The sequence below is a fragment of the Acipenser ruthenus genome, chromosome 6 (assembly GCF_902713425.1).
Source record: "Acipenser ruthenus chromosome 6, fAciRut3.2 maternal haplotype, whole genome shotgun sequence".
In the NCBI taxonomy this organism is placed as follows: domain Eukaryota; kingdom Metazoa; phylum Chordata; class Actinopteri; order Acipenseriformes; family Acipenseridae; genus Acipenser; species Acipenser ruthenus.
The window spans coordinates 2,610,669-2,626,033 of record NC_081194.1 but is presented as its reverse complement, the minus strand read 5'-3'; positions in this window follow the sequence as shown (position 1 = coordinate 2,626,033).

The following is a 15,365-nucleotide window of genomic DNA, read 5'->3' as shown; positions in this document are numbered from 1 at the left end:
AATTACGCGTTTCCATATCGGGGACATGCGGGTCTGTCATAACATTGAAGCGCTCTTGTTTTTTAACAATATGTGCGCGCGTCTGATTCTTAGACGCTACACACCTTAGTTAACCCTTTCACGGGTAATTAGTTCACAATGTACATCTGCTAATTAAGTTCAATTGTCATTTGCAAAACGCCTACTTAGTATTGTTTTCCATTCATGTGTTATCCTGTCATTTAGTAACTACAAAACGGCTGATGGTAGTATTAACTCTCGCTGGAACACAACGCGATTCTCAACTGTAGGTTGAAGAAAATAACTTGATAGGCCTACATAAGTAGCATACATTTAACCCCTCAATTTAAAAATATATAATATATACACTATAATTGTATCTCAGTAATAATTCTAAGTAGGTCTTTTACTACTGTCGCTTTTATTAAAAAAATTCCAAGCACTGAAAATGTCGGGCGGTTTTGAAATCTGCACCCTAGTAGAAGCCAGAGAATCGTTCACCGGTGACCAAAAAAAACAAAACCGCAACAAAGAAAACTGCTTTAGATATTCGCTTTCAAAGTCGTGGAATCCATTTATTATTATTATTATTAGTAGTAGTAGTAGTAGTAGTAGTAGTAGTAGTATAATAATAATAATAATAATAATAATAATAATAATAATAATAATAATAATAATAATAATAATAATAATAATAATAATAACGAATGGGGCTAAAATAAATTACTTTCTATTATATGTGGATAAGAGCCCTTTGATGCAATTAGAACCTTGTAATTCATCACAGCCCATCTATGATTCTCTCTCTCTCTCTCTCTCTCTCTCTCTCTCTCTCTCTCTCTCTCTCTCTCTCTCTCTCTCTCTCTCTCTCTCTAGTGACCATAGAAATATACAGTAACCTATGATATGATTGTTTGTGTACCATGATACAATGAAAGACTATTGGCGGGCCTTTTGAATTCATGTTGCTGTTTGAATTAAAGACAATAGTTAATCAAAACAATTATAAAACAATTCAGACTCTTCTTTAATTTTTTTGTTTAATAACAATCATTTTTAAAAGTGTGGCCTATTTTAATTTAGGCAGCTCATTATCAAAGATCATATTGTGTATAAAACATAAAACATGAAATGATCTGAAAATGAAATTGGTGCTTTATGTGTTTATATATTTGTTAATACGTGTCTTCGTTTATTTGTAAACCAAAAATGATCCTATTGTTGATACAGTATTTGTGTCAAGTCTATTATCAACAATCCTTTAGTATTTGTGCCAGGTCTATTATCAACAATCCCCTTTCACCTTGTCGGTTACTGTATTTATATTTTACTCTATGTTTTTATGAACAGAAACCAAACAAAATTAATATTGATATATAGAAAGTATTTTAATAGCTAACATGCGGTGTATTTAATAGTTATAATATTACTTCTATCAAAAACAAACACTACTACGGCTACTACTAATAACAATATATTATTTTTTTATTATTATTATTATTATTATTATTATTATTATTATTATTATTATTATTATTATTATTATTATTATACGAATAATAATAATAATAATAATAATAATAATAATAATAATAATAATAATAATAATAACACATGTATTCCTTAAACAGTTGTGCTGATGACAGACTCGCCTGCAGTGGAGCTCACAGAAGTTACATCTGAGTAAAGCTCTGGAAATCCGTCACATTTTCTCATTCTCCCCGTGCTGTCCTGCATACTTTGTGCCATTTTCATCGTCCAGGGCGTCCCGGGTGTGTGAGGCGCGGCGCTGTCTCTCTGGAAGGCTGCTCAGGGGCCTCCTGTTGAATTCTAACCAAACTCCTGCTGTCACTTTTTACGAGGTGGCACCGTGACATCACACAACCTCTCGAAGAATAATCAAGCCAATCACATCCTCACACCGAGGTCACTGGAGCATTAGAACATTGCAGAGGGAGTCACAAACTGATCCATATTCTTTCTTTAGTAATGCTCTTATTATATGATAGATAGATAGATAGATAGATAGATAGATAGATAGATAGATAGATAGATAGATAGATAGATAGATAGATAGATAGATAGGAGTAAACATAAAGCTGTATTCCTTAATTTAATTTAGTCCTGTGCAGATGTAGCACACTTTTAGATCTAGCCCTAATCTAAAATTGTTGTGTTAAAGAGATGTAAGATAATGAATATGACATAATATAGGACACATGCATTGCCCATTATTATAGATAGAGTTGGCTATACGTAATTGACTATTGGATGTCTGGACTACATTTTTGGCCTAATTAAAAAACAAATACAAATACACTCGGCATATTGATGCTTTGTAAACCTGGATTCAAAGTAAAAACGGAACCAATAATAGGCCAATAATTGTTGTTTCGTTTAACAATATAAACAATGATGGAATTATGGAAGGTAATAAAAAACAAGACTTGAATTGATAATTTGGAGAAACAATTGCGTGTTTCAATTAAGTCACTCAGAAAGAACCCCATCTTTTTATTTTGAATGCCGCCGTGTCCACTACGATGTGTGACGATTCAATTCGTTAATAAAAACATGCTTTGGCACAAATGTCTTTGAACTATATTATTCGAAACAACCCACTGTGACGCAACATATCGCAAAATCGGCAGCGCAATAACACAAATCAATGATCATTGCTTAAAAAAAAGGAATTAAACAAGAAAGATTCCAGTTAAATGTAAAAATAAAAATTTCTGTACATATGCTTTAAAGCAAACGCAGAAAGCTAGGTTTAGCCCATGTTCTGCAAAGGATAATTACACCCTATTAACACAAGTGACATGCCTTCACTTGATAGCTGCGACAGAATACACGCCACGTCAACTCAAAACCAAACAGCCCGAAATGAAATGGCCGAAAGTTGGTACAACTGTAAAATTACATAACCCTAAGAAAACGCGAGTCTGCTATATAACATAGTGATTTAACACATACTGTAATTAAGCCACAAAAATTACAGAGAATAAGAATACAATGATAATAAATAAATACTATAACATTGTGCAGCATTTGGTATGGCAAAACACATTATAACACATGTTTGATTATTATTATTATTATTATTATTATTATTATTATTATTATTATTATTATTATTATCCAGTCAGTTGGGGATATGTTTTTATAGCTTAGAAAACACTTGACAGCTAGCCAAAATAAGATACACTGAAATGAATTAATACAAAATATAAGTCATGCAAAGAAGAAGGCTGTAAAAATGTATTTATTTATTATTTCTAAATGTGATAGTTAGACAGTTAGTCTAAGAGAATATATATATTATACATACAACAATGTGTGTAATCACGCCATTAACATCAGGTCATTAATTTGCACACGCTGCAGGAAGTTTAATGGGCAACTTCGATTACCAGCGATTGTTGGGGAAACTAAATTAGCTGATTACAAAGAAACTAACGAGGGGTGGAAAGACGGCTAATAGTTTATTTACTGAATTCCAGATTGGAATTAAAAAGTCTTTAAACCGGGATCAATAGTTTAATTGGCTCTTCTCAAGAATTCAACAGCATTTTCTGAAGACAGTGAAACGCTGGTCGGAGTGATGTGAATGCCTCAAGCGGTGAGTGAGAAAGCGTAGCAGATGTCACAGACAGACAGACTTGTCAAGATTGTGTTTAACTAAATTAAGAGTCCCAGTCGATATCCCAGTTCATCTATTCAGCGTTCGACAGACAGTCCACGTTTTCTAACGGACAGCATTGATTGTTTATATATATATATATATATATATATATATATATATATATATATATATATATATATATATATATATATATATATATATATATATAATTATCTCACGAAAACAATAAAAAAATGTTGCTTTCCATTCTGCATTTACAGATTTAATATTTTGTTTTATTAATATGACAAAAAGGTACACAATATCTAAAAACACAACTGTTACACAAACTTTGCTTTTCTCAATCGGTCAAAAAAATATATTGATTATAAGGGCATATATCAGGGATCATAACCTTGTAGCTCAACCGTATTTAGAATGCGTGGAATCTTTCCATTGAAGTATATATACACAAAGTCGTTTTGAAAACGACCCAATTCTGTGTTCTTTAAAATGGCTGAGAGCAAAGGCCACATACAGAGCTAGAGCAATGATAAAGCAAACTCCCATATATACAGGCGTTGTAAGGTGTGGGCTACAGGACTACAGCAACCTTAACACCTCTCCTCTCTGTCTGGAGTCTTCACCTCACAGGTTTTCTTTGTTTTATCATTGGCATATCTATACCCTGGTATAGAGCCTTTTGAAACATTCTGTTTGATTTTAAATTATAGATAGTAATAATAATAATAATAATAATAATAATAATAATAATAATAATAATAATAATAATAATAATAGATAGATAGATAGATAGATAGATAGATAGATAGATAGATAGATAGATAGATAGATAGACAGAAGTGTGATAAGTATGTCTGCTCTGCCATGGAGCATTCCTATGATAAACTAAAATATGTACTACTGTGGTCCTTAAAAGTCTAAACATTTTTCTTGGCACACAATTTTTGAATAATACAGAATAAAAGTGTTTTGCACTGGCCCTGGCACAATGATGATTGGTCATCTCTCCTGATACTTTGTGCTATTCCAGTTTCTTCCATTCTAAACAAAGTACACTGGCTGCTCAACCTTGGCTTCACTGGAATAGTTCTGTATTATGCAACCATTAATAATGGCATAACGATACACACACAGTACCAGAGTGAAACGGTATTAATGCCCAGTGCTAGTGCTTACAATCTGGTGTGCTGCTACTGTTGCTGCTAACTGTGGTTTACTGAAGGGTCTAGTGCTGATATGCCAATGGCATTTTTGGAAGTTGTATGTAACATTACTCAAGGAGGGGGTCAATGCTTGGCCTGCTTTTATTGTGCTTTAGTACTCTTTGCTGTACTATCACCATGGCACACCACAGCAGTAAGATAACTGTTTATTTAGAATGAATCAACACATTCCTCATTCCCTTTAATTTAAGCTCATATTATTTATTTATTTATTTATTTATTTATTTATTAGCAGATGCCCTTATCCAGGGGTTACATGTAAGAGCGTGTTTGACTAAGAGCAGTTAACTTATAATAAAAAGAAATTGCTTATACGAGTAAAGTCCAGTATGAGCATGTAGTAAGTATGATGAATGGATGAAAATGATTTCAAATAAGAGCAATTACAAAAAACATAAATACAGATACCTATAAGAGTCAAATACAAGATACAGGAAGTAGTTCTCGTTAAGAGCAGTAGTAGAATACGGCAAGGTATGGAGCAGTGCAGTGCAAGTACTGGTACAACTGGGTGCCATATAGTCCAGTATAGTGGAGAGTTGTAAGGTTTACAGATGTTGTCTGAACAGGTGTGTCTTGAGGAGGTGCCGGAAGGTGGTCAGGGACTGAGCGGTCCTGATATCCGTGGGTAGGCCGTTCCACCACTGAGGGGCAAGGGCGGAGAAGGAGGGGGATCTGGAAGCGGGGGAGGGCGGGGGGGGGGGTACATCTGCCTGTGGTGGAGAAGCGAAGGGGGGAGAAATAATAGTCTGCAGATAGGAGGGAGCAGAAAGGTTGAGATAGCGATAGGCGTTTTGAATTGGAGGCGAGCAGTGATAGGAAGCCAGTGCAGAGAGAGGAGCAGTGGTGTAGCGTGGGAGAAATGAGGAAGGGAAAAGACAAGGCTAGTAGAATACATATAAATCACCATGTGTACACAGCTACAATATGCTTCATACCAAATTCAATTACTGGAGTTTCGGTTGGTATTTATTTTTTAAGCTCTTGGGTGAGATCATCTGACATCATGCCTTTGCCAAACTAATTACTTTGCCACCTGTGTGTCAGCAGAAAGTATGCCTATCCCCTTTCCTGCGTGTAGCGCACTAGGCAGGATTGTTCGATGGCAGTTTCATTCAGTGACAATGACTGCTAGTGTCTCTCACAGCAGTGACACACACTGGCTCACAACTGATAGATTTTACTCTGTGTGTGTGTGTGTGTGTGTGTGTGTGTGTGTGTATATATACAGTAATATACAGTATATATATATATATATATATATATATATATATATATATATATATATATATATATATATATATAGTCAGTCTTTTCTCAGCTTGTCGCCACTGCTCTCTTCTTACACAGATTGTTAAGAAACATAACAAAAGTTAGGAACAAAGAGTCTTAATCATTATTATTTTTAAGCTATTTTGTAACAAGATTTACGTAAAAGGGTATGTTTTGTCATTGGTGTTACTACCCAGTTCAGTCCAAGTAGGTATACAAGAAATTTTATAATTTGTATATTTTTTTGTATAATCAGCCTAAGACAGTGTCACTTTGAATGAATTAATAACTAAGTGTTAATTTTTAAAATCTATCTATAATTTAAATGATCATTCTAATAGCTGTGCAATGCAACATTATTTGTTTATGGTTGACCTTTACTTTGCAACTATACAAAAACAAACTGAAGGATAAAAATAAAAATAGAAACATTTTGTTACTTGAAGGTGTTTCTAGCTAATGACAGCAGATATGTTTAAAAAAATGTAAAGAAACATTTAATGTACAGAATAAATGATGCAGTAACACCATTGATGCTTTTATAACACCAATGACTTAAATAAGTGCATTTTCAAAACTTGCGAACTTACTCTCTTTATAAAACATTTTAAACAAACAAAATGAAACACATTCTTAGCCAGGTTGTTTACAAAGTAAAACTTTATGGTTTACTGTAGCTCATACACATAAATGCATGGAGCTAAGAAGAACTAAACAGATTACACTTGTTCTAAACGGCCTTTTAAATGTTTTTTCCTTCGATGTCTTTGTTTATGAACATATCTGTTATAAATTAAATACAAAATGTAGCCATTTAAAACATGATCCAAACCTTTCTAAATGTTCAACTGCATACATAATGCTGATTTATGAATATGCACACTGAATCCAACATTAGATTAAGCTCAAAACGGCAAATGAACAGTAGAAAACGTGTGCAGAAACTTTTAAACCATACAAGAGCACATATATCTGATTTTAGTTATGGCTCCTTTGTTGGCTATGTTGCATCATTAAAACTCATAGTAGATTTCCTTCTAAATGCTTCCATATATCGGTTTGTATTTGCACCAATCTTTTGCTCACAGACTCTGGTTCTGGTATGAAACACAAGGTCTGATCAGAGTACCAGTTAATGTCCTCACTAGGACTGGGCCAGAAGAACTTGTTTATCCCATTTCTGTGCATGCACTTTACTTTATCACTGTGCTCCTCAGCTCAAGTATGATGCCAGGGTATGGAAGCTCATCATAACACACCACTGTCCAATATGACCATTTTCAGTTAAATCTGGCCTGAAAATTGTTGAGGCACACAATACAGGAATGCTGTTGGAGACTGTTTACTCATCATTTCCTGTAGCAATGCCTATGGCACCCCCAAATTCAATCTGCTGAAGGTCAAAACATGGATACTCCTTTACACCATCAGCTACTTTGCACATGCAGCTAATGTCTCTGTACTTCAGGCTTCCAGATGAAATCCTACATTTTAGAGTAAACAATTCAGAAGTCCAACATTGGCTGCTTAGAGCTACTCTCAGGGTCATGAAACATTTCCTTCTTTTTAAATATTCAGGCTCCTACATGGAAATACCTTGAGGTACTGGGAACACTGTCTGGTGTTGGTGGGGGTGTTATAACTGCCTGTCTGGACTCTATCCTTGCCCTATGCTGTGCTTGACATTCCTTCCACTTCCTTCACGGTTTGCTTTTTTCTCTTTCTTACAGTTCATTTATGCCTTTTCTTTTTCTACATCCCTACAATAAGAATACAACACCAATGACAGTAATACCAGTGACTAATTTGTGGAAAAGAAGGCTTGAGTTAGTTATAGGCCGCAGCCTTCCAAAACAAATTGCTTTAAGCTGTAAAAAATCATTATTGTAAAAACTGCATATATATTTATTTTTCATACTGTACAGTATGTCTCTGATATAAAATGCATAATACCAATGACGAGTACTAAATGTACTCTGTCAATTTCCGAACAAAATCATTCAATTCATTAAAAATTGACAAAGTATGCTGACTCACCTTCCAGATTTCAAATATTTGAAATGCATTCAAATATTATATAACATATAACTGATCAATGCAGTTCACATCACCTTTGGGACAGACATTTGCATACCCAAACATGCTTTTGGAATTATATATATATATATATATATATATATATATATATATATATATATATATATATATATATATATATATATTTAAAACTATAAGTGGCTAAACATTTATAAGGGAGTTTTCAGAAAAGACCTGATGTATATCATTATTTTACTTTAGGCCTAATTGGGTTTTTTTGGGGGGGGGGGTTTCAGATTTGTTGTATGGTTTTCATAAAGGTGACAAAGGATGATACTGCAACTGTTGAATGACCCACATACTGTATGTATTGTGGCGAGCCTCGGCTCCCGCAAGCCGGGGCTCCTCACGAGTGGAAGTGGGACCTCTCGCTCTGAAGCATAGCGCCCATACCGCTGTACAGAAGAGCCGGGCACTGCCTGTACAGCAGCTAATATTGTTAATAGTTGGTTCTTTCTCTTCTTGTTGGCCTCTCCTTAACGGTCAGTTTCATGTCGTTGCCTTCTCCCTTCTTCACACCGCCTGCAGTCCTTATATAGGGTCCCGCCCCTCTTGCTTCCGAGAGTCCGGTTGGCGAAAATCTCCAAGAAGCGCTCGACTTCTGTCCAATCAGCGCACTCGCTACCTGTCAATCACGGAGATCCTCAGGGGTTCTTAAAGGGCCAGCCAGCTGTCTGGATGTCGTTACACTATAGATGGGCTTCATGAGTCACAGGAAAATAATTTCATCCAGGGTTTTTGTGACATCATAAATTACGAGCCCGAAGGTCGAGTGATTTATAAACTGTCCCAGAAACCCGAGATGGAATTGTTTTCCTGTGACTCACTGAAGAGGCCCATCTATTATTTTTTTATAATACATGGATACTCTTGTGATGCTAATATTAAAGAAGACGAGGTTCAGCAGTACAGTTCGGGTGTGTTTGTTTTGTTTTGTTTTGTTTAAATAGTGTTTTTCAGTGCTGTACAGACGTCCTACGTCGTTATCCGTTCAGTTTCTCTGAGATACGAATGTACCAGCTTTACATCATTTTTGTTAACGTATTCACATTTTGTTGATCATGAATGAACATTTCTGTACTGTGGCTGTTGTCGAGGATTGAAAACGAGACATTTGCTATTTGAATTGAAAGTGATTGTCTCGAGGAGTCGAATGGGTCAAAGTTCAAGTATATTTTCCGGAATTATCGCTTTTTGACGTCATATATACATATGTTAGAAACACTGTTTGGTGGCAAATAAAAATCCACAATGCAGAACATGCGCAATATAATATTTAACTGGTTGGACTTTAAACATGAAAATGTAGCCCTTTAGAAACTGTATTCTGATTTTCAATTATATCATGTTTTCTGAGCTCTAGAAAGCAGTCCTTTCCTCGCCTGTTTTTGTAATTTCCCTGTTAGAGGAACATTGTCAGCGTGTTCGGCTGAGGGATGGGTCCAGTCCAGAAAGACATGAAGGTCTGCAACTTTCTTAGAAAATGGCTTAAAATCATACTGAACCAAAAGGAGGGTCATATTCTATGCTAGGATTGTTATCAGCTCGCTGTCTGCACTTGCCCAATCTACCAGTAGATGGCGACAGTTTCCCAATGAACAGCCAGTTACCACTAAAAAAGCAAGCTTTGCTGGTCCTTATTCATTTCTTGTAAATCTCAGCAGTTTACATAACAGTCGGGTTCAAATAAGACATTTTAATTCTTAAATGTACATTGCTGTCCTGTGTACATACTTCCACCATTACTACTACCATAGTACTAATAATGTGGATCATCCAATATACATGAACCACATATACACCATGTTTGCATTCGTAGTGTATTCGTTTTGCATTATTGGTGAATTCTTGTCATTTCTGGATTCTACAGAAAAAAGTAAAAGCTATATTTCTCCATTTTGAACATATATATTTATAATTACATATTTATATGTGCACTTCTTGTTTGCTTGCATTTAAAATATCAACATCGCATCCAGTTATAATACAAAATGAAAGTAATCATAAATAAATGATGTTTAAAGAGTTGGAGCATTGTCCTTAATACTGTCAATATAATCCATTCCAATTAAAGCTGCAATGCACTTGGAAGTCACTGGATGGCAGCACATGTGCCTCTGATAAAACAGCATGTCAATTTGGCATCCTGCAGTTGCTTCAGGATTTCTTATTGTTGGCCTCAGAAATTGTGGAAGTGCAATTTTAGAGAGGACTGTTTGTTTGGTTTAGTGTGTGGTTTAGTGTCAGAAACAGTGAAATTGTACATCTGGGGAGTATTTAGAAGGATTCCACAAGTGTAATTAGAAGCTAGCAACAAGAAATATGGTTCAAAGAAAACACTGGAAGAAATATGCTTGTTTAAAGCTTCATTGCCACTCAGTATACACTCTCAGTGTAACTCCCTATGCACTGTTCTGGTCCACAGAGCATGCTCACTGCCTACCTGCAATCAGTGCTTGTGTTTGAGGAAGGGCAACCAGAGAGTCAACACCAGCCGACAGGAAATAGATCAGTTAGGCCACTTTAGCACGGCCTAGGAAACAGATGTCGTTAGCATATGAACGTTTTCAGGATACAGTAAGAGCTGTAGGGATGTGAAAGGGTGGGTGCTTTTTATTGGCTAGAGCAACACACTGTTCTGCTATTCTAATACTGAGTTGGTTTTTTGATGTGTTGGTGGCGCCCCCTATGGCCCTATACAGGTATGAGCCATCTGTTATAGTCTTGTAGTCAACCTGGTGGAGGAGCATGAGCTGCAGTAACATGATGAAAGATGCATTTTTTCCTTCTTATTTTTTTCAGCCAGAAGATTTGAACAAACCCCAATATTCTTCCTGTACATAACCCCCTTGATAAGATCTCACTGTTCTCAGTGACAAAACAAACGCTAACCTCTTTTATAATACAACATGATGTTGCTGACAATATACAATCTCCTCTAATTTGTCCTCTGGATAAAGAGCCTGCAGGAAAGTAAAGTGCACACGGTTATTATCTGGAGCCTGTGCCTGGTGGCTGTACAGAGGGAGTCACTATGATCACCTGAACTGCTCTACCAGCTTCACTGAAACCACTGCATCTTCACAATGCTCTATTGTACAGAGGGAGTCACACTGATTACCTGAACTGATCTACCAGCTTCACTGAAACCACTGCATGTTCTCAATGCTCTATTGTACAGAGGGAGTCACACTGATTACCTGAACTGTTCTATCAGCTTCACTGAAACCACTGCATGTTCTCAATGCTCTATTGTACAGAGGGAGTCACACTGATTACCTGAACTGATCTACCAGCTTCACTGAAACCACTGCATCTTCACAATGCTCTATTGTACAGAGGGAGTCACACTGATTACCTGAACTGTTCTACCAGCTTCACTGAAACCACTGCATGTTCTCAATGCTCTATTGTAGAGGGAGTCACTCTGATCACCTGAACTGTTCTACCAGCTTCACTGAAACCACTGAATCTTCACAATGCTCTAATGGATTGTTCTTCAATTCACACCTAATAGGACAGTATTTTTTCAAAGCTTGTACTCCAGTCTTTATAACGCAAACTGTCTTTATAGCAATAAGAGCCAGAGCCATCAAGTGCTTTCTCTTTAGTTTTGCTGGCAATACACTTCTTGTGCACTAGATGGTGCTGTGCCTTATTAATATAAAGACACTTTGGCTGATCTAGCCAACATTACAGATGTCTTTGGCAGGAACTAGGGCCTGAAGAAAATTCAATAAGAACCGCTAAGAATGATTGGAAACAACAAAGGAAAATGAAGTGTAAAAAGTAATTAAAGCTTCTTGCTCTTTAATGTCTGAGGATTACATAACTACTACAGTTTCTCTAAGCAGTTACAGTGCCTTGCGAAAGTATTCGGCCCCCTTGAACTTTGTGACCTTTTGCCACATTTCAGGCTTCAAACATAAAGATATGAAACTGTAATTTTTTGTGAAGAATCAACAACAAGTGGGACACAATCATGAAGTGGAACGAAATTTATTGGATATTTCAAACTTTTTTAACAAATAAAAAACTGAAAAATTGGGCGTGCAAAATTATTCAGCCCCTTTACTTTCAGTGCAGCAAACTCTCTCCAGAAGTTCAGTGAGGATCTCTGAATGATCCAATGTTGACCTAAATGACTAATGATGATAAATAGAATCCACCTGTGTGTAATCAAGTCTCCATATAAATGCACCTGCACTGTGATAGTCTCAGAGGTCCGTTTAAAGCGCAGAGAGCATCATGAAGAACAAGGAACACACCAGGCAGGTCCGAGATACTGTTGTGGAGAAGTTTAAAGCCGGATTTGGATACAAAAAGATTTCCCAAGCTTTAAACATCCCAAGGAGCACTGTGCAAGTGATAATATTGAAATGGAAGGAGTATCAGACCACTGCAAATCTACCAAGACCTGGCCGTCCCTCTAAACTTTCAGCTCATACAAGGAGAAGACTGATCAGAGATGCAGCCAAGAGGCCCATGATCACTCTGGATGAACTGCAGAGATCTACAGCTGAGGTGGGAGACTCTGTCCATAGGACAACAATCAGTCGTATACTGCACAAATCTGGCCTTTATGGAAGAGTGGCAAGAAGAAAGCCATTTCTTAAAGATATCCATAAAAAGTGTCGTTTACAGTTTGCCACAAGCCACCTGGGAGACACACCAAACATGTGGAAGAAGGTGCTCTGGTCAGATGAAACCAAAATCGAACTTTTTGGCAACAATGCAAAACGTTATGTTTGGCGTAAAAGCAACACAGCTCATCACCCTGAACACACCATCCCCACTGTCAAACATGGTGGTGGCAGCATCATGGTTTGGGCCTGCTTTTCTTCAGCAGGGACAGGGAAGATGGTTAAAATTGATGGGAAGATGGATGGAGCCAAATACAGGACCATTCTGGAAGAAAACCTGATGGAGTCTGCAAAAGACCTGAGACTGGGACGGAGATTTGTCTTCCAACAAGACAATGATCCAAAACATAAAGCAAAATCTACAATGGAATGGTTCACAAATAAACATATCCAGGTGTTAGAATGGCCAAGTCAAAGTCCAGACCTGAATCCAATCGAGAATCTGTGGAAAGAACTGAAAACTGCTGTTCACAAATGCTCTCCATCCAACCTCACTGAGCTCGAGCTGTTTTGCAAGGAGGAATGGGCAAAAATGTCAGTCTCTCGATGTGCAAAACTGATAGAGACATACCCCAAGCGACTTACAGCTGTAATCGCAGCAAAAGGTGGCGCTACAAAGTATTAACTTAAGGGGGCTGAATAATTTTGCACGCCCAATTTTTCAGTTTTTTATTTGTTAAAAAAGTTTGAAATATCCAATAAATTTCGTTCCACTTCATGATTGTGTCCCACTTGTTGTTGATTCTTCACAAAAAATTACAGTTTCATATCTTTATGTTTGAAGCCTGAAATGTGGCAAAAGGTCACAAAGTTCAAGGGGGCCGAATACTTTCGCAAGGCACTGTATCTTACGCTTCAAGCTCACCTGCTTCTCAGTTTGTAATGTTAAAGCAGGTGGTGTCCAATCACGGTCCTGGAGGGCCATTCCACTCCAGGTTTAACAGGTGAAATGACATAATTAACTACGTCAGGGTCTGGATGGAGGTTTAATTGGTAAACAATTTAGAACAGGGTTGGAACAAAGACCAGGAGTTTGGACATCCCTGTGTTATATAAGTTATGTCAGGGGTGGCCAAAGTTGGTCCTTCCGTTCCAGGCCTTTGTTCCATCCCTGTTCTAGGTTGTTTAATTGTACCAATTAACCCTGCATCCAGACCCTGAATTAGTTCATGATCTCACTGTACAGGTATCTGTTAAAGTGCAACAGCACTCCAGGGCCGTGATTGGACTCCCCTCTGCATGCTCCTAGTATTACAATTCCTACCTGCTAAATATCATCTAATGTGTGTTCTGTATGATTCTTGGTTGCTGATTCTGCTTATGTCGTTTTTTGCCATGCTATCCCAGCGAAACGTGCTTCTGAAAAGACTCCTCAATACTGATTGTGGGAGCGCCTATTAGTGTTGTGATGTGAACTGAACCCCTTAGGATAAGACTGAAGCCTGTACAATGCTGATATGCTTATGAGCCTTTAAAGTGGAATTCACTCCTTTAAAGAAAATAGGAGTTTCTCACGGATGCTTTAAAAATCAGGCAGTTTCACAGACTTTAAACCAGGGTCTCAGGTCAGCAAAACCAAGGGAAATGGACAGCCCTGCTACTTTCTAAACTCTAAACAATAGGATTATTTGTTTTGCTGAAATTTGCTTACATTTCCTCTGCAATGAAAGCAATGGAAAAAACAACAATTAAACAAACCCAACAGGTATAAAAAGCCTTGCTATGCAGGATGTTAGTGTAATAGAAATCCCCTTTTGAAAAGCAAGGCACGGAAAGGGTCCTGCATTAGAGAAGGGTGGCCTGGGCAGACTAACAGTCTCCCACAGTGTGTGCACACTATGTACTGTATGCATCCGCTGCTGAATTAGATATCTGAGCTGGGAGACAGAGTGAAGACACACACCCCCCCAGGGAGCGCAGTGAAAATGATCTGAAGCAAGCAGCAGAAACTGCATGGCTATCCACAGCCAATGCAGCCAATAGAGATTCCTTTAACTGCAGTTTAGTAGTTTTAAAACAGGTTTAATCCGGTAATATCATTAATCAACCCTTCACTGGTTATTTTTTATAGTTTATATTTGCATGTTTAAAGCTATTCCATGTTTCTGAGAAGCCTCCTCAAGCATATCAGCATTGAGCTGTGCAACAGAAGCCCATACAGTAGGTGAAACATTGTGCAACACTGATATGCTTCCCCCATCTCATGTTCCAGAAGCAATTCCACAGTTCCGTTCTATAACATACATGCCACACAGTCAGGTACTTCTATTATTGAGCCTGCTAGTTAAACCATGTTACTGCTCTCCCCCTCCTTGCAACTGAGAGACTACGACCAGTAGGTGGCGCAAGTGAACTATATACACCGACTTTATAACATGACCTGCTGTACACAGCGACGTGCCATTAGTTATTGTAATAAACTTGTTAATAATCTTCACCTAATTGAAAATACTTCACTTTAAACTTGATTTGTTGGGTTGA